Here is a 19771-nt window from a genome sequence, read left to right as displayed (position 1 = left end):
TGAAATGACATATATTTGACAATGACCAAAAGGGGATAAAAATCTGCAGCCCACTATGTTTCTTTTGAACTTTTGAGCTGCTTATTTTTCTTTCATGTGTCTTGGGGTCTTAGAGAGGACACCCCTTTGGTAAGCTGGGTATCAGAAAGTCCTGTGTCACTGATGACAGAAACAAATGGAGCAAAATCTTAGAAGGGGGGAAAAACCTTTTGGGGGAACTGAAAGAATGTCCTGTCAAAGAGCAAAGAGGTAAAAAGAAATCATATTATGTTGACTGTATATGTTAGCATCTTTTGTTGGGGAGAAGAGAAAATAAAGAAAGCAAAAAAAAATGACTAGATAAGGGGGAGGGAATGCTCTAATCTCATATCACAGAAAAAGAAGGGAAATGCATAAGAGAACTGATAATCTTAAAACAGTGGGCTGGCAATAAAAAGGAATAAGGGAAAACTTCTGTATCAACAAAGGACAACAGGTGGTCTTCAATGACATTTGAAATAAAACCTAGAATTAGTGAGGTGAAGGCAGAATATAAATCTGATGTGAGGTAGGATCTCTGTTAAAAATTGCATCCTGCTGTGAGGTATCCATAGGATGCAATGAAGCTAAATCAAGAACACCACTGATGCAGAGTTAGAGATATTCGCCTTCTGCTGTTTATGTTATTCTTACTCCAGATCTCTCAACTGGCAGAAAAACTTTTAAGCAAAAGGTGATTTGAAGGCATCTAATTCTCAATTACTGAAATAGATCTAATATGCAGAAATTCTCTTTATACATCTATATAGAAAAAGATGCTACTCAGCCAGTTAATCATTTGAATGTCATCAATTCATTCTAGAGAACTGATATGAGACAGTGTTTAGAAAGCCAAATGGTGCCAGCCCACCCACCCCACCTGTTGCCTTTTTATTTTGCTTTCAATAGCCATGACAACATGACTTGAGACATCTGTTGCTCATTTTTAGAAAACAATTTTGCAGAACCCTGAATTGACACCTGGAATTCTTAAGAATGACTAAAAGATATCAAGGTAAGTTCTTAATTTTAAAATTTTTTTATCCTTTCAATAACTTTTGGAGGAATATCAAAACTTTGGGTCTGCATAATTCTTTTGTGATTCTGGCAGCAGCTGCTGAGGCAGGGAAGGAAAGTAATGAAGGATTCTTAGAGGACTTTGCTTTTCTCTATTCATTTAGCTGAGTGACATTTGGACTTAATGCAAAGTCCTGGCCTGCTATCTGTCCAGAGAGGGTTAACTCGCACTCACAGCAGGCAGTCTCATGCCATTAAGTCAGAGAGAGTAATGAAATTTTATTTAATTTGTCAGGAAGAAAGTGCTAATGTTAAAAGGCATTTAATAAAAAGGGGGGAGATTCTTTGAAAGGGAGCCCTTAAGTAATTACTTCAAGTGTCTTAGGCCTACTCACCAGAATATTTACATTAGTGTCTTACAGTGCCACAGTGTAATTAAATTAGTGCAGCATTTACATTCCATTCTTTTTTTTTTAGGAAGTGTGATTTTATTAACAATTCTTGTCCAAAATAAGAGACTTGATCTAATCAAATCAGGTGTTAGTGTTTTTTTAATGTTCTCAGTGAGAGAACTGTTGAGTTAAGGGGGGGGGATTTAGGGGGCTTTCAATATTAAAGTGATGGGGGAGAGAACTTATACATATTTTTCTTCTGTTGGAAGAGTGCCATCTTTTAACTATTCTGGGTTGACTTGGAGAACTCTGGTCAACAGCTACAGGCTGACAGCTTATTACAATAGATTTCTCTGGTCTAAGACCAGTTATCTTTTCAAGTTGCAAGAGAAAGGGAGTCAAAGAATATTTAAATGTAAGATGAAAGGAAGCATTTGTGAAGGCAGACTCAGGAGGCTCATCTCTCACAGCATTAGTCTTGTATTACAGAACACAATTCCAATCCTTCTAATAGCAAGGGAACATAGTCGAGATTTCCGTTAGTAATGGGGTGAAGGGGAGTGAGTGCGTGTGTGTGTGTGTGTGTGTGTGTGTGTGTGTGTTTGTGTGTGTATAATATATATGTATATTATATATATATTACATACATATATATGAAAACATAGAGATGAATTGTACAATAAAACATATTTCAAAAAGGCAGGTATTAAAAGGTACTTTGAAAATTGCCTGAAGAAAAATGACCAAATTGGTCAAAATTTTTGACCCAATAATACTGTTTCTTGGCTTTTACCCAAAGAGATAAAAAAACACCAGAAATAACCAATATATTTATTAAGTGTGAGACTTTGTGCTAAGTTTCTGTGTATGCCCATCAAATATATGAGTGGCAGATAGAATACTCAGAGTCTGGAAGATGTGAATTCAAATTTGACTTCAGATTCTTAGTAATTGTGTGACCCTGGAAAAGTCACTGTGCCTCTATTAGTCTCAGTTTCTTCATCTGTAAAATGGTATGTTCCTTCCAGGGTTATGATGAGGAAAAAGTAAAAGCTATGTGATTTTTTTTTTGCTTTTTTTTTTTGTTTATCTGGTTTTTTTCCCCAATAGCAATCAATGACTTTGAAAGCTGCACATGTAGGAAAATTAAGCACTGTAGAATAGACACTTTTGAGTTGTGATAGTGGAGAAAACTTGAGAGTTCCTCAGGTAGCAAGGAGATCAAAATGGTCAATAGTTAAAGAAAGTAACTCATTATTCATTAGAAGGTCAAATAATTAAGCTAAAGCTAAAATACTCCAAACACATAAAAAGAAGATAGTATTCACTGAAAAAGACCCTGGTATTGGAAAGATTGAAGGCAAAAGGAGAAGGGAACAACAGAGAATATGAGGAATAGGTAGTGTCATAGAAGCAAAATGAGCTTGGACAAACTAGGTTAGAGTGGAGAATAGAAGGGTCTAGCCTGCTAAGTTCTTGGGGGGTTCATAAAGAGTTGGACATGACTGAAAAACTAAACAACCATCACAAAATTTTATAAATCTCATAATTTGTATAAAACCAGTTATTTTTATACTATTATTATTATTACCTTTAGAATGGTTAAACAAACTCTGGTATACAAATGGAGTTTTAAGGTACACTAAGAAATGATAAATGTGAGGAATTCAGAGGAAAATGAATTTTATGAACTTTTGCAGAGGAAAACAAGGTTAACTAAAAGAAAAAATATCAACAGTGAAGCATATAACAGAATTGTTTAAAAAAGACAATTGAAAAGGAAATTGAAGTTATATATTTGAAAATGGCCCTGGAGAATAGATAATAAATGAATATTCCTCCCTTCTCCTAGCAGATGAGCATCCAGAGGAGGATATCTGGTCTAATACAGTCACTGGGGTGGTTGTTTTTGATTAATTATCTTTCATACCAAAGGAAGAATTCAAATTTGGAATGGACTTAAAATGAGCATAATTTAAAAAAGGAAAAGTCATAGATAAGTTTTATTTTTTAAAAGAAAATAGAAGCCAGCTAAGCTTTAAAGTTTAAAAATAACATTTTTGGTTACACACAAACACACAGACACACATAAAAACTGATTCCAAAACATCCCCAACTATGCATGTATACTAATGCATGGACATGTTAGTGTACATACCCGAGACAAAGTAGATGTCTAATAAATACTTATTAACCAACTTGATTATTATCATGCTGCCTGTGTGCTGTTATCCCATCTTTCTAATCAGAAATATTTGAATTAGCTGTAGTCTCTATTCTGTAATATCAGTGTATTTCAAAGCATTCAGATTATACTACAAGATTATATTTTGATGACTTTTTTTTGCTATTCCACTCTTTATCTAAAATACACCATTTGGGCTGGGGAGTGGACATATAGAAAGGTAGTGTAGAAAAATCATTGTGCCTAGAGGAATGAAAGCTCTGAGTTTGAGTTAAAATTCAGCTCTGATAACTCCTAATTTGGGATCCTGGGTTAGGAGCAACATCTGTAAGTTTTAGTTTTCTCTTCTGTCTAAGTGAAAATACTTAAACTTATCAATAGGGACATGAGAATAATCTATAAAGAGATTCAAATTCCTTAAAGCACTATATAAATCTCAAACTCTCACAAAATCATAGTAATTTAGAGTTAGGAAGCTCCTTGGTGGCCATTTAGCCCAACCCTATGGCTGACAAGGGGGGTCATTTGGCCTTTGGTTAAAGATCAGTTGCACTCCATACTTCCAAAAAAAATTCTACTTTTGAGTGGTTGCACTTATTTAGGAGATTTTCATAAATCATGCTTAATTTTTCCTTCTTTCAAATTCTATACATTACTTTTGTTTCCTCCCCTTTCCAGGCCAAAAAGAACAAGCTTAAGAATCTAACTCTTCTATGTAATAGCTCTTCAAATACTTGAAGACAGCTATCATATATCCATTAAGTTGTCTTCTCTAGGTGAAACATTCCCAGTTATTTCAACTAAAGGGGCTAAATAAAGATTAAATAAAGGACATTAACAATCACGGAATCCCTCCTATGGACACTAGGACATTGTCATTTATAGGTATTCTTACAATTATTGTAAGCTATTGAAGAACAGGTTTTGTTATGCTAGATATATAATATTTATTTATATTTACCGTATATGCATATTTATATATAACATACACACATATATACACATATTGATTTATGTGATAGTAAATAAATTTATGTGGTAACAACTCCCAGCACCATACTCAATCATACTCAGTAACTGTACAAAGGAGGGACAGAGGAAAGGTGCACAAGAAAGAGAAACAGAGAGACAGATTGTGCAGTTACACACTTGATAGCATTAATAAAGGCAACATGAATAAATAGAATATAAGATATTTTTTTAGTTTTAATTTTGTATTTTCCTTTATTAGACTAAAAAGCTAGGTGAGAATTTATTTCCTATCCAATACATGCTGTGTTAAGTGACTAGGCTTTTTTTTTGAAGAAAAGATTAAAACCATGATGTTTCTGTATAACCACCAAAGCAGACTGAAATCTAACTGATCTGATGTTGTTGCTAGCTTGGTGATGAATACCCCTTACCATTGCACTTGCTAAATCTATTTTGTGGGTACTCTCATTCATCATTAAGGAGACTAAAACCATCCTATTGGTGAGAAGTGCTTTTAAAAACAGAATGATTTCACTATGAAATTTTGGCTAAGTGGAATGCCCACTTAACTGGAATTTCACAGAAAAGTTTTTCTTCATCTCAGTATTTTTTCCCTTTGTTTTTGTATTACAACTGTGATTTCATTTATATATGGAATTTCAATTGTATAGGCAAGGATATACCCTCTGCCAGTGTAGATTAATAGCAACAGCATAACATAGTTTTAGAGAGTTCCCTGGGGCCTTGAGAGGTTAAGCCACTGCCACATGGCCTGGGATGTGTCACAAGCTGACCTTGAACCCAAATTTTATCGATCCTGAGGATGCATTATGAGCATCCATTATGCCATACTTTAGCTTCTCAGTAATATTAGCATGATCAAACATCACTGGCCTCACCAAGACTCCTCAGAATAAAACCAATTGCACAGTACAATAAGCTGTTCAGATCACCATATGAATACGCTCTATCTTAATATGTTAATATGCTCCAAATAGTGCAAATGATTCTTCTAAAGGGACAGAGAAATGAAAGAACCTCTTCTAGGCTTTTATTTGGGGATTATTTCAGTCATGTTGGATACAGTTAAGATTTTATTCACAAGCATAGAAAATGGACCTGGTATTGTACATCAAGAGAAGAAATTAAGATAATCTCATAGGGGGAAAAAGAGCAATATTAGTAATAATGATAATTAGCATGTTTGAAGGTTTGCAAAGAACTATACAAATATTTTCACAACTCAGGAAAGTAAGTTTCATATATATATATATAGCAAAAGTCATGTAACTTGCCCAGAATCACATAACTATTAAATCTCTGGGGAAAGATTTGAACACTAAACTTCCTGACATCACTGCTCCATCCATCTGGCTAATCAACATTTATCAGTTTAAAAATCCAACTATTTCAATGACTCTATACCACATAAGTCTTTTATTTTAAAAAATAATAAATAAGGAATTTTTAAAAGTTTACTTAAATGCTAAGTATTCAGAATATAAATCAGATTTCTTATTATAGTAAATTTACTCAAAGATTGCTTTGGAAAAAGATTCCTATGGAAAAGCGGAAAAAATAAAAGGAAAATATATTTAAAATTGATTCAATCTTTCATCAAGTCTTTTCTGCTTTATGTCACAATTCCCACCAATTGTACTCTTGGACTTCTCTATCATGTCCCACCTGGGAACTTCTTCAGTCTGAAAAATCTCCTGAATGCTGAAACTCATACCTCATTAATACTCTCTGATGCTGAGGTTTCTCAGGTAGGCAAGGCAGAGATCTCCCAGAACCCCTATTTTAGGAAGGTATTCAGACTAGGCTTCTCTTTATTCTCCATCTAGTTGTGCTCTTTTGGATTTCTTCATTATGCCCCTCCATTAGGTAGGTTCCTTCTTTCCCCATCTTCTCTTTTCAGCTTCTTTTGTGTGATAACTTCCTGTAAATTCTTTGAAAGCAAGGACTTTCCTTTTTGGCTTTTATATATCCAGGCTTTAGTTTAATGTCTAGCATGTAGTAGGAGTTTAAAAATGTTTTTATTGACTACCCTTCAAGCACTATATTATATATAGGGATTCTTAGACATTTTCTAAATAAGATTTAATGTACAAGTTAAAATCATAGGATTTGCTCATTTTTGAAATTTTTAGAATTTGCAATTGTGAGATATGTACATATTTTTTATTAATAATATTATTTCATTAAACTTCCTCAACTTGGATTTTCCTTAATCTATTTAATGTGACATCACCAGTACTTTAACACCCTAACCCCAATAATTACAACATAAAAATAATTCAGTAAATAAAATCTGAATTATTTCTTTGTAAGAAGTTTAGAAATTTCTTATATAGTAGATTTAAACTATTGAGCCAACATGGAAAATCTGGCTAATTATGGCTTTATCTTATATTCTCTCATTAAAAAGATACTATAGCTAGATATCTGAAAAACTGTGTATCATCAAATAATTTAAAGATGTAATTTCATTTAATTAACAAGGTGTTTGTTTTTCAAATAGGTCTCAAATGTCTTCTGAAACAAAGGTATAAATAAAATAAAGTAATACACAGGAAGGAAACAATCTAGATTTGCTTGAATTGATAGCATTCATAGTAGTAGATGACAGTGACAGTTCATCTATTTGGGCGATTTGAAAATCTCATTCATCTCACTGATTTGGCTTCATGGCTAATTGGTCCATCTGAAGAAACTCATTGTCTGATTGGTTGAGCAAAAGATCATTTATTTCAATTAGGCAAAAGTTTTTAAAGCATTTTATTGCAAAACACTGTGCTTAATTAAGTACTGGAGATACAAGAACAAAAATGAAACAAAAATTGTCCTCGAAGAGCTTCTATTCCACAGGAAGCACTTGGAAAAAGTCTATTTGATGGACTAATCAAGAAGTCACAGTTTTGCTTTCAGGAAAACCTGTTTGAAAAGCAAGTTGAAATAATGTGTATTCTCAGTGATTCTAAAGTCTTTTCTGAGTTGGCAGCATGGAGGATGGAAAAAAAATTTAGCTTTTAGATGGCTTTTTCAAACATAGCTATGGTATTCCAAAGCAAGACATCAAACTGTTAAAGCTCTTAGCTGCAATTAAAACAAATGCTGACATTATTTATAGCTAAATTACTGGTAGAAAAAAACAACTAATGACCAAAAATCATCTTTAGAACACTAGAAAAAAAATTTCAAACAGGGGAACAGACTCAGAAGAAATGATTTGTAAGGATGTGGTTAAAACTATTTATACACTAGGTCCTATTTGTTTTACAGCCAGTGGTGCACGAACAACATGAAAGGTTATCTTTGACAAGGTTTTAGCTATTATTTTCTTCCAGTGAAATGGTATTTCTTGAGAAAAAAAGGTCTTCGGAACAAAATAACAATAAATCCTGATTTAGATACATAAACCTGCCATTGATATCACATAATATCAGTGTTCTTTCTCACTCGATACAGGCGTTTTAAAGATAAATGGTAAAACTGAACTGGAAATCCATCTGGCCAGCTGCCTGCTCTAATGAATAACCCCACTTTGGCTCCTGCAATGTAAGCAGAAAGTTCTCTCCCGGCCTCTTTCGTCTGTCATGAATCTACAAGACAGCCGACATAATATCTGGGCGACAACAGTGCGCTAACAGTGCAGTGACTTCCATTTTCTTTGCTTTCTATTGATTTTCACTTAATAACTGGCGAAATACTAAACGTCCACCCTGAGTACCTAATAAATCCTGCCTGAGCTTTTTATTGAGGAGAATTTAATAAAAAACAACCATTGCGGCTGAGGGATTTTTCTTTTGGACAGAACACAGGGTAGGGGACAGAGGGTAGAGGTGGGGAAAGCCATTTGAATGTTGTTGGTGTTTTTTTTTAAAGGCACTTCCCCCACTTTGGAAGAGGAGCACTGTGTCAAGGATCCTGATGGGTTTTACTTATCAGAGGTGTAACTAGAGGTTCTGCATACAGCCCTAGAAAAGGCATGAAGGGAGGTCCTAACATCAAGTATCCCCGTACTCTTCATGCCACCTTGCTGTTACCCTAATAATCCATTTTGACTTTTGTTCTCTTTAGAAGACTTTTCAATTGCCTTCACTGGTGACTCTCAAAAACCTACAGTAACTTGCATTTTATTGGCCTGTTTTACAGTCATTTTATGTTTGACACTTAACATACAAGTGTGAAGATCCCATTGGACTCATTGGCTACCATAACTAAAATGAATTCTTGACATTATGCTAAGTGTTAGAATTTGTATTCTTATTTGGGAGGAGAGGTGGCAGGGGAAAAGAGGTGTTTAACTAGTTGCAATTAATCCCAATTGTTGCCTTAACACATACTTTGGAGCAATAGCAGAAATGCCAGAGACCCATTTGTGGCTAAAAAAAATTAATTAAAGGGAAGTGGAAAGTCTAAGCTAAGACTTTATACTATATACTCCTTTCCACTTTACAACAGTGTAGGATTACTTCCAAGTACTGGCAGCATAAGGTTAAGTTTTTCACCTTAATTGGCATGAACAGATCTGAACTCACTGGGTTTGATGCATAACCATTTTAGTATCTGCTTGTGAAAATTTTCTCATTCCATCCACTTCACAATAAAATAAATAATTCAAGCTTAACTAGCTTATTAAGATTTATGAAGTACTTCCTCTATAATAACACTTCTAGGGAGCTAGTCAAATATTATCAACTCCATTTTATAACCAATCAAAGAAACTGAGGATCACAGAGTTATTAACTGGTTTTCCTAAGATTCTACAGTCAGCAAGTTATAGTCAGAACTTGAATCTAGCTCTTTTGACTCCCAAGTCCATAGTTCTTTCCATTACAAACCAGAATTTGTAATTCAGTTAAGGGTTTTTTTCAAGTGTTCACAAAAACGGAACAGTTAATATTGAACCTATAAAATTTGTGTAGTCATGAAAAAATTAAGTGGCTTAATTACAATAAATACTATAGTGATGCTCTTGGGAAAGGAGATAGGCTGAGGCAGACAGACTCTCCAGGACAAATGGGGAATATTTGTGAATTGAGTATGATCTTTTGCAAATTGGGGTAACTCTAATGAAACACACAATTGATTTCTGGTTACTCTAAATAAATGTACCACTTGTGAATCTTTACCAGTGGATGAGCTTATTGGGGTTTTAAATTTTATGCTAATGACTCTTGGGGCCTGAAATATTATAGATTGCCAATACCTCTTTTTAATAATTTTAAAAGACATTTTTTCCTTTTCTGATTTCAGTCCTTGCCAAAAATCAGAAAGTGAAGAAACATCCAAGAAAAGAGTGTTCTTTTTAAGTACCTGAACCAACATTTTCTAATTATTTTCTCCTCAATGGATTTGTTGGAGAAACCAGTATTCCATCCACCAGAGGTGTATTAAAGTTGAAATAAAGTCAGAAATTAAGAAGGCACATGGCACACACAGTAAAAAAATTTCATAACTGAAATAGTATACACCTTGAATTTGTGTGAATATTCTCTATTCCAGAAGTCTAATTGCTCAGCATAAAGGTGTATTGCTATTCAGATAATGTCTTCTACTGTTCAACAAAAGGTTGTTGTAGTGAACTGTGATGGTGACAAATGATTTACTATTAGGAACATTCTGTAATTATTGTTCGTTGGGACCGCAGACCGATGCATCATTAACATGATAGACGGCCTTTTATATCAGCAAAAATAACTAAATTAATAAAAATGGCTTCATTCCAAACCCTGTCAGAAAGCCAATACTCAGAACAATCAAGTATCAGTGATACTTGAAAGGGCCATAGTTTATATCTACCAGAAAATACTGTTTAAAATATATATACAATATATGGACATTGGAACTTTAAAAAAAAACACTGGGCTATTAAAATACCTCCCTCAAAAGAAATTTGGTCCTTTCAGCAACTGCATCAGAGGGTTATAAAATCAGAACCTAGATGGGATTTCCTGTCTTTTGACTGAATATTCAAAAGTCTTTGAGGATATCCTGATACAGACATTCTCTCTCTCTCTCTCTCTCTCTCTCTCTCTCCCTCTCTCCATATATACATATACACACACACACATATATGCATACATTTATACATACATATGTAATACATATATCCTTCTCTCTCTATAGAGATGTATATATGCATAAACACATAAGTAGGTATATGTCTATACATATATATATGCACACATAAACAAAATCATATTTATGTGTATATTCATATTTTTCTTAGGAATAAGTTTCCAAATTGCATCTGTTTTTATATGTCACAGTGGCTAAAGCATTTAAATAAGTGAGATTACAGATATATTTCATATAATTTTTTTAATCATTTTCCACCCCCCCATATATAGTAGAAACTTAGCTCAGTTAATAGAGTTCTCCGTTGGTCAGAATGTTGCTAATGTTGCAATTAAAATTTCATTTTCAAACATCAATTCCCCTAAAGTTCTGAAGTTAATGAGTCATACTTAAAAATTATATGTACATTTATTTAGGTATAACAGAATCAAAAAGGTAGAATAAAAATTCTCATCAAAGAAACTTTAACAAATTCAAAATGAATACTAGAGCAGCAAAATCAACAAAAAAAGAAGTGAATTCCAAGACAACTGAGAAGGTTGACAGGAAAGTTCTGTCAAATCTGGATGAAAGTATAAAGCAATACAGTTCAGGTCATATTCCCTACAAGCCAGCAGCAGGCCTTCAGAGAACAGGGGAATTGACAGTAGCAGCTTTCAGAGCTCTCAGTCCTCTGACAGTATGGGGGTTGGTCAACTAGTCAAAAAAGCCTTTGCTGACACTTGGTAAAGGACACTAGTGTTGTCTATATGTAGTTCTGGGTAGTAGTCATAGAGAAAGGAGGTGTGGTCACAGGAAAATTGGACTCTGATCACAGTTCTAGTGTGGAAACTATTGTTTGTGGTCACTTATGGATCAGAGCACAGACTAGAAAAGTCATGACCACGTAATTTTCTTCAGTTCATTCTACCATGGAAAACCTGAAAACTTATAGACCCTTAGAGCAAGCTCTGAAAAGAGCGCGCGCACACACACACACACACACACACACACACCAAAAACAAACAAAAGAAAAAAACCTGAAACTTGGAACAGTGTCCCTTCAATCCTGGAGCAGATCCAACTTTTACATAAAATTAAAGATCAAAAAATTAGCTGGAAAAACTTAAGTAAGCAATGAAAACAACAAAATCTGACCACAGAATATTAAGAGGGTGACAAATTCAAGCAGAAACTCAGAGAAAGATAACAAAATCAATGTGACAAATGCAAAGTTTCAAAGAAAAATGTGAATTGTTCTCAGGACCAAAAAGAATTCTCAAAAAAAAGCTCAAAAAGGATATTAAATATCACATAAGAGAAGCTGACAAAAATCGGGGGGGGGGGGAAATGAAAATGATACTAGGAAGTCACAAACAAAACCTAATAGCTTGGTAAAAGGAGGAACAAAACAAAATATAGCACCTTAAAATACAAAAGGGTAAATTACTATAAAGGGTACAAACAAAAAATCCACGGGAAAAAACTCCTTAAAAACCAAAATTGTTCAAACTGAAAAATAGATAAGAAAATTTACTGAAGTAAAGGACTTCTGAAAAAGTAGACTTGGCCAAATGGGAAAGGAGATACAAAAGTTCACTGAAGAAAATAATTCCTTAAAAATTAGAATTGGGCAAGTGGAAGCTAATGACTCCAGAAGATATCAAGTAACAATAAAACAATCAAAAGAATGAAAAAATAGAAGAAAATATGAAATATCTCTTTGGTTAAAAAAACTAACCTAAAAAATAGTTTGAGAGATCATTTAAGAAATTATTGGACTACCTAAGAGCCATACTGATCAAAAATCAGCTTTAACATCATATTTCAAAACATTATTGTGGAACACTACCCTGATATACATAGTAAGTAGAGGATAAGTTAGAAATTAAAAGAATCCACCAATTATCTTCTGAAAGAAATCAACAAAAGAAAATTCCCTGGAATATTAAAACCAAATTGAAACCCTTTTATGTGAAGGAAAAATATTGTCAGCAACCATAAAGAAACCATTCATACACAGTGAAATAAAAGTCAGGACAACACAAGATTTAGCAGTTTCTACATCAAAAATTCAGAGAGTTTGGAATATGATATTCCAGAGGACAAGAGAAATAGAATTACAACCCAGAATCACTTACATAACAAAAATGAGCATAATTCTTCAGGGGGAAAATGAATATTCATTAAAATAGAGTAATTTCAAGCATTCATTGAACAGAATTCAATAAAAATTGACTTTTAAATATAAAGCATAAGGAAAAACATCAAAAAGATAAACAGTATAGAAAACACATAAGGAATTCAGGAATTTGTGGTAAAACTGTTTACATTCCTATAAAGAAGATGACATTTCTAACTCTTAAAAATTTTATCATTATTAGGGAAATTAGAAGGAGAATACATAGAAGTATGGATGTAAGTTGACTAGGATGGAATTATAACTAAAAAAAAATAAAATTAAGGAATAAGAAAAAGAGATGTACTGAAAGAATAGGGAAGGGAGAGGTAAAATGGGATGAATTAAATCACATTTATGGCCACCTTGGTCTTCAAACTTACAAATAACAGGTCCATGGGCTATTGTTGACTTTGATATCATTTCTTTGTACTGTACAAAATTCTCAACAAGTATTAAAAATTATGTTTCTGAGTAGTTTCCTAAAATATTTTACCTATAAAGGACAAAAGCCAGCTAACTGAAAACAGTATTTGTTTCTTTCAAAATCTCAAATTCCAACCTTGAGTTATGTGATAGCTTAATTAAATAAATAATTTCCATAGGCAATGATTCATTCATTATTTTTATATTTACTACGTTTCCTAATCTTAGAATGAGGATCTGGGAATGGTGCAATATATTCAGTAAATATTCAATGAACTATTTGTGGATTCAATATCATGAAAACCAGAGTGATATTTTCTTTGCTTCCTTTTTCCTTTGCACAGCTTCAAATATAATGCTGAATCACATAAATTAAATGTCTGTCACTGCAATCATTATTTTCAGAAAAATAAATCAGCATTATTTAGCTTGAAGCAGAAAGTGAAGAGTTTGTAGATAAGTATACAAATATCTGGGTCGAGTTGAAGTTATCAGGCTTTTTTGATTCAAAAATCTAGACAGTAAAGATTATCCCATATAAATATAATTTTATTTTTTAGAATATCTTTTCAAAAACTAAGTTTCTTTGTAATAAAACTTTATCAGATGTTATATTACATCTACACAGCTAGACAGAATTCTATGCTGTAAGGGAAAATCTCAGATATTATATATTTATATATATATATATATATATATATATATATATATATATATATATTGATCACAGATAAGAAACACAGAAAATGCTTAGAAGATCCACTTTTTTATTTTAAAAGAGAACCACAGGGGCAGCAAGGTGATGCAGTGGATAGAGCACAGGTCCTGGAGTCAGGAGTCTCTGAGTTCAAATCCTACCTCAGACACTTAATAATTAATTACCTAGCTGTGTGGCCTTGGGCAAGTCACTTAACCCCATTTGCCTTGCAAAAACCTAAAGAAAAAAGAGAGAGAACCACAAATGTTCAAAGTTGGAAGGGACCTTGGTAATCATCTAGTATAATCTATATTGAAAATGAAATCTTCTACAAGAACCCCAATAAGTTATCATCTATTTTTATTTCTGGATTTCTTGGAGTATTACTCAACATGAGCATTCCATAATTATTAGGATTTTTTCCTAATATAAATATAAATTTGATATAAATCTAAATTTTTCCTCTGCAACTTCTACTTGATCCAAGTTCTATCCTCTTCTTCATGACAACCCTTTCAAATATTTGAAGTTATTTTAATCTCCCTAAGACTTTTCTTCATCAAGCTAAATTTTGCCTGTTCCTTTAACCATTCTATGTATAGAATGGTCTCAAAATCCTTCTCCTGGAAACTCACCTTGTTAAGTCTTATTTCTAAAAGGACACCTAAAAAGTGACCCCAGTTTCACCAGGGTAAAGTACAGAGGTATTATTACTCCCCCCATATACATTCTGCACATTGTGGCCTTCTTAAAACATTCTATTAGGTATTTCTTTTCTGTTCTCCATGTCACAATATTGACCCATGCATATGAACCTGGTAATCCATTCAAATTATCACATCAATTTCATGTGAATTTATGAGTTGATTTTTTTAAACTCAAATATTGGACTTTTCATTTGTTGCTATTTCATTTTCATCTTATTGGCTTATTAGTTTCTATCCATAGTAGTATTCTGTTGAGGTGCTTTTTGTTGTCCAAAAAACGTACAATCCTGTTCCATGCATATGTGACAAGAGAGTCCACTATATGTTTTTGTTCAAGTCATTGATAAAAGTGTTGATTTTTTTTGCTACTGAACCAAAGAAGGTAATATATTGTTATTACATTTGGGGGGTAGAGCCAGAATTCTCTTTGCAGACAGTTTGAGAACCATGCAATTGTTTTCATGGCTGAGACTTGATTGGGACCTATTTTAGTCCTCACCTTTGCTACTTTGGCCCTCTTTTAAAGGAAGACAAATGCCCTTGGAAAAGAATTTTAAAAAAAGATAGAGAGAGAGAGAGAAAAAGTATGATTCACTGACTTGGGGAAGAATTGCAGGATGCTGACTTTCTAAAGTGGTGCCTCCCCTTAGACTAGTTCAAATTTCCTTCCTCCTGGAAAGAGTGAGCCATTAAAAAGTTAAGCCAATTCCCTTGAGACTGCTCCCAAGGAATCTCCTCAAAGGAAATACCCTGCCCTGGGAAGGTAATTTACCTACACGGGATTTGAAAGGCAAGGTTCTCAGCTTAGAGAGATAACTAAAGACTCCATCTGTGCTGGGGGATTGTGACTTCATAAACTGATCCCCTGTAGCTAGTAACCTCAGACAATCCACAGAGGTATCCAGGGGAAAAAAAAAAAACATTTAGCACTGTCAAACATTTTATGAGAGGTTCTTATAATCTTTTTTTTTCCTTTAAGGAATAACAATTAAATCTTAAATGTTTGTGTGTAAGTGTGTGCACATACTCACATAGATATAATGTATATACACATATATAAATAATATACATATACATACAATGTGCTTATTTCACTGAGTGAGAAAATTATTTTCTTAGGTATGTGACTTATAGAAATACAATCATGATTTTGTTCTGTGGCCTTTAGGAAGCTTAATATAATAACATATTCCCTTAAAAGGCAAAATTATTGCTATGAATTTGGCATTCATAACACTGCCTGGTGTTGGGAAGAGACATTTTATAAAATTACAACTGTGAATATTTCAAACTCTAGTTTATTTCCTCCCTCAACATACCTTTTCCCTCTCTTCATCAACTTCAAAACTACATTTTCTGAGAATGCACTGATATATTATTATGAAATTAATTCTCATTTCTAAAATTATATTTTGCTTTTTTCAACCCAATTTATTACACGTCTTGAGGGCACAGCCTTTGCCATATCTGTCTTTTGATTCTCTGATGCTTAACACAATTCCATTTGCCTAAAAATGTTTTAATTAAATTGAATGCAATCAGCAAACAATAATTAGGCACTTATTATGTGCTAAGCAAGGAAATGTAAATATTTCAATAAGATATTGATTCCCAATAAATCCAAATTAGTTGATCAATTAACATTTGGCTGTGTATTCATCTTTTATGAATTTATCCAATCAGGAGTTTAGAGGTTCTTTTTTATTTTTTAGGGGTTTTTTTGCAAGGCAAATGGGGTTAAGTGGCTTGCCCAAGGCCACACATCTAGGTAATTATTAAATGTCTGAGGCCGGATTTGAACTCACATACTCCTGACTCCAGGGACAGTGCTCTATCTACTGTGCCACCTCGGTGCCCCTGGAGGTTCTTTTGTAATTTAAAGTGTTGATCACCACATATTACAAAAGTTAGAGGTGGGAGAAATCTTTGATCACTCAGAGCATGGGTTATTAGCCTGTTTTGTGTTATGGACCCATTTAGCTGCCTGATGAAATCTATGAATTCCTTCTAAAAATAATATTATAATTAATAAAATAAAATGATAACATGATAAAGGAAACCATCATTATTTATTAAAACATTTTAAATTTAAAAGATCCTAAATTAAGACTCAATCAAAACATCCTCTCTCATTTGTGGGTGTGTAGGTGGGGACAGATCTTAATGAGACCCTGAGAAGTGCTGGTATCAAATCTGGGCCTAGCTACTAGGTTGTTTGATGTAGTGATAATCATATAGTATTCTTCTTGTCATCTCAAATTAACTATATTACCATAGAGAAAAGTGGAAAAATTAGGATAATTAGGATCAAAAGAGTTAGGCCAATATAAGGGAATTGTGACACGTGAATGTATACAGGAAGAAAAATTTCTCTAACATGTTCAATATGAGAGTAATACCCTAATCTTTCAACTGCATTTTTTGATGCCTGAAATATTTCACTTGGAAAAGCTGATGGAATGAAAGGAACAATATTTTTTTTACAATAATGAAAACTTTACTTGGAGCAAAGAAGTCTAATTATGTAACTTTGTAATCATTTGGTTTTGAGTCTATTTCATAAATTAAATATCCCAAATTGATAAGGAAATTTAAAAAAAATTTCTATTTTAGATATTTAAATTTGTTTTGTTTTTATTAAACAGCAAAATCAGTCTTTGAAATGGCCTGCTTTCATAAATTTATTTCTTTTATACTCTGATTTTATTGTGACTTGATCTCAGTCTTCCTTGATATGTGAACTGTGAAATGAAGTTATAAAATAAATTTATTTTTCCCTTAGCTATTAACCAGAGTGTTTATACCCTTTGTGTTTTCCTTGTGTTCTTTCAAGTATGTGTTTTGACCACAGTGGTAGAATTTTCTTTGAGTAAAGAACCATCTACTCCATTTATAAAAGTTTGGATTGACCTAAAAAGTAAATACCCTAGGTTACAATGGACTGGGGCAATGGCCTAAAACTTTCCATGCAAGGTCTGATACTACCAGAATAATTTTGTTTATGACTCTTATCTTTCTAATAAATTATTGTCTGTGTGATAAAAAATGTCATTTATAGATTTAGAAACTTAAATGAATCCTTGATTGAACTCAAACTTTGAAATGATAAATCTTATAGTAAAGACTGCTTCTTAGAATGCTGACTAGGAAAATAGGATGACAAGTAGAAAAATAACATTCTTGGAGATAAAGCAGCTGAGCAGTTTGATTAATAATTTTCAATTCAAAGAAAATGGGATGAAATATCAATTAAAAATTCTTTTAAGGTGAACCATTCATGGCTCTTCCACAAAAAGAGTCTTCATATATGTGTATATATATAAGTATACATATATATGTTATATATATTTATGCATATATGCATATCTCTCTTTAGACTTGTGATTTCAACAGCGTAGTGAAATTTGGTGAGAGAAACATTCCTACCACTGCACATCTACAAATGGCTGGGACATTGAAAGATTAAGTGACTTTGGTCCCAAAGTCAGTGTGCATCAGAGGTTGACTCTGAGACTCTCTTCCTATCATGGCAATATAGATGGTTATAATATTTATATCTGATCATTCCTGAAATTTTCACATAGATTATCACTGAAAGTTGGTAATGACTTTGATCATTGTTGAAAAAAAAGTAGAGAGGGTCAGATTTTATTAAGAAAATTATAGTATTTTCTCAGTAAACCTAAGTTTCTTCCTGGAACAAAGCCCCATTTAAAAATACCAATATTGTTTCAGTGAAATTGTGTATCAATAAGTTAGGCAAATCTACAATCTCAGAAGAACTGAAACTGAAGATCACTCAAAGGACAGTAGAGAGGCACAAATTAGCAGTGAACAAATTGCAACACTTAAATGAAGGACTTCTAAAGAAAAGGTACGAATGAAAAAAAATGTGTTGGTCATATAGCAAAAATGAATCAAATAATTTCAAGCTTATCCCACCTCTGTCAGTATCTTTACAAGGACAAGAAAAGAAAAGTTAAATACAACAGCATTTTTGGTGGATGTTGTATGGGAAGATACAGATAAGCTTCACATTGTATAGATAGGCATGGATGGTTAGATATCTATATTAATAGTAATAGTATCCACATTGATGTGATGACAGACCTCCATTTGAGTGTAGATCAATATGTGCAATTTACTTCTTCCCCCAGAAATGTTTCAAAAAAGTTTGGTTACTAACTTGGAATTATTCAAATGAAATGATTAAAATGCACACATCCTTTCAGCTAGAAATAGACATTTAGTCTGAAGAAATCAGTGATAAAAGAAAGACTCCATACATATCAAAATATTTATTGTAACACTTCTTAGTAAGAGCAAAGATTTAGCAACATTAATTAACAGGTGAGTATATAAATAAGATGTAAAAGGGATTCTATTGTACTCTAACAAATGATGAACATGATAAAAACAGAAGTATGGTAAAATCTATTTAAATTGAAATAGTAACATTAGTAAAACCAGGAAAACAAAAGTATACAAAAATTAAAACAAAAAAATGCCAAAATCCCCCCTATAGAATAATTCAAACTTAAAGCTATAAAATTATAAAGACCAAGCTATGGTCTTTACAGACCATAAGAAAGAAAACAAGATTGTGCATGTTTCCAAGTTTTATAGCAGTAGGGGACTGTGGGGATGGATTGATACATAAATTAGGTTTGCTTAAAATTTTATTTTATACTCATTTTATTATTTGTAATAAGAAGTAGTTCTCCAGGAGGTATAAGAAAAAGAATATACCAAAAAATGTGTTATATAAATAAAAGATATCAAAATTTAAAGAATTTAGCTAAAACTAGAAGAAAGAATCTGTCAATGATCATATAATCTTCCTAAATATGATAAAGCTTTATTGTTAAAGTTATTCTTACATTTTGGTCCATTTGTATTTTTTAATTTAAAATGATATTTTGTTACTGAACCATAAACTATACCTTATTTGCTTATCTCATGCTTGTTCAAATCCTGTCTGCTAATGGTAAGCTGCGTGACTTGGGGAAAGTCTCTTCACCTCTCCATCTCAATATCTTTATCTATACAATGAAGGACTTTAAGTCAATGACCTTTAAGGTTCCATTTAATCAAAATCTATGATGCCAGGTT

General features: G+C 32.8%; 1 long non-coding RNA gene across 1 annotated transcript in view; it reads right to left on the bottom strand.

Annotated features, from left to right (window-relative positions):
* LOC141520038 (uncharacterized) overlaps positions 1-19771 on the bottom strand; it is a 623376-nt gene that overhangs the window by 92737 nt on the left and 510868 nt on the right. The window lies entirely within an intron of this gene.

The sequence above is a fragment of the Macrotis lagotis genome, chromosome 4 (genome assembly GCF_037893015.1).
Source record: "Macrotis lagotis isolate mMagLag1 chromosome 4, bilby.v1.9.chrom.fasta, whole genome shotgun sequence".
Lineage (NCBI taxonomy): Eukaryota > Metazoa > Chordata > Mammalia > Peramelemorphia > Peramelidae > Macrotis > Macrotis lagotis.
The sequence above is the reverse complement of the archived record's forward strand: the minus strand, read 5'-3'. Positions and strand labels throughout refer to the sequence as shown.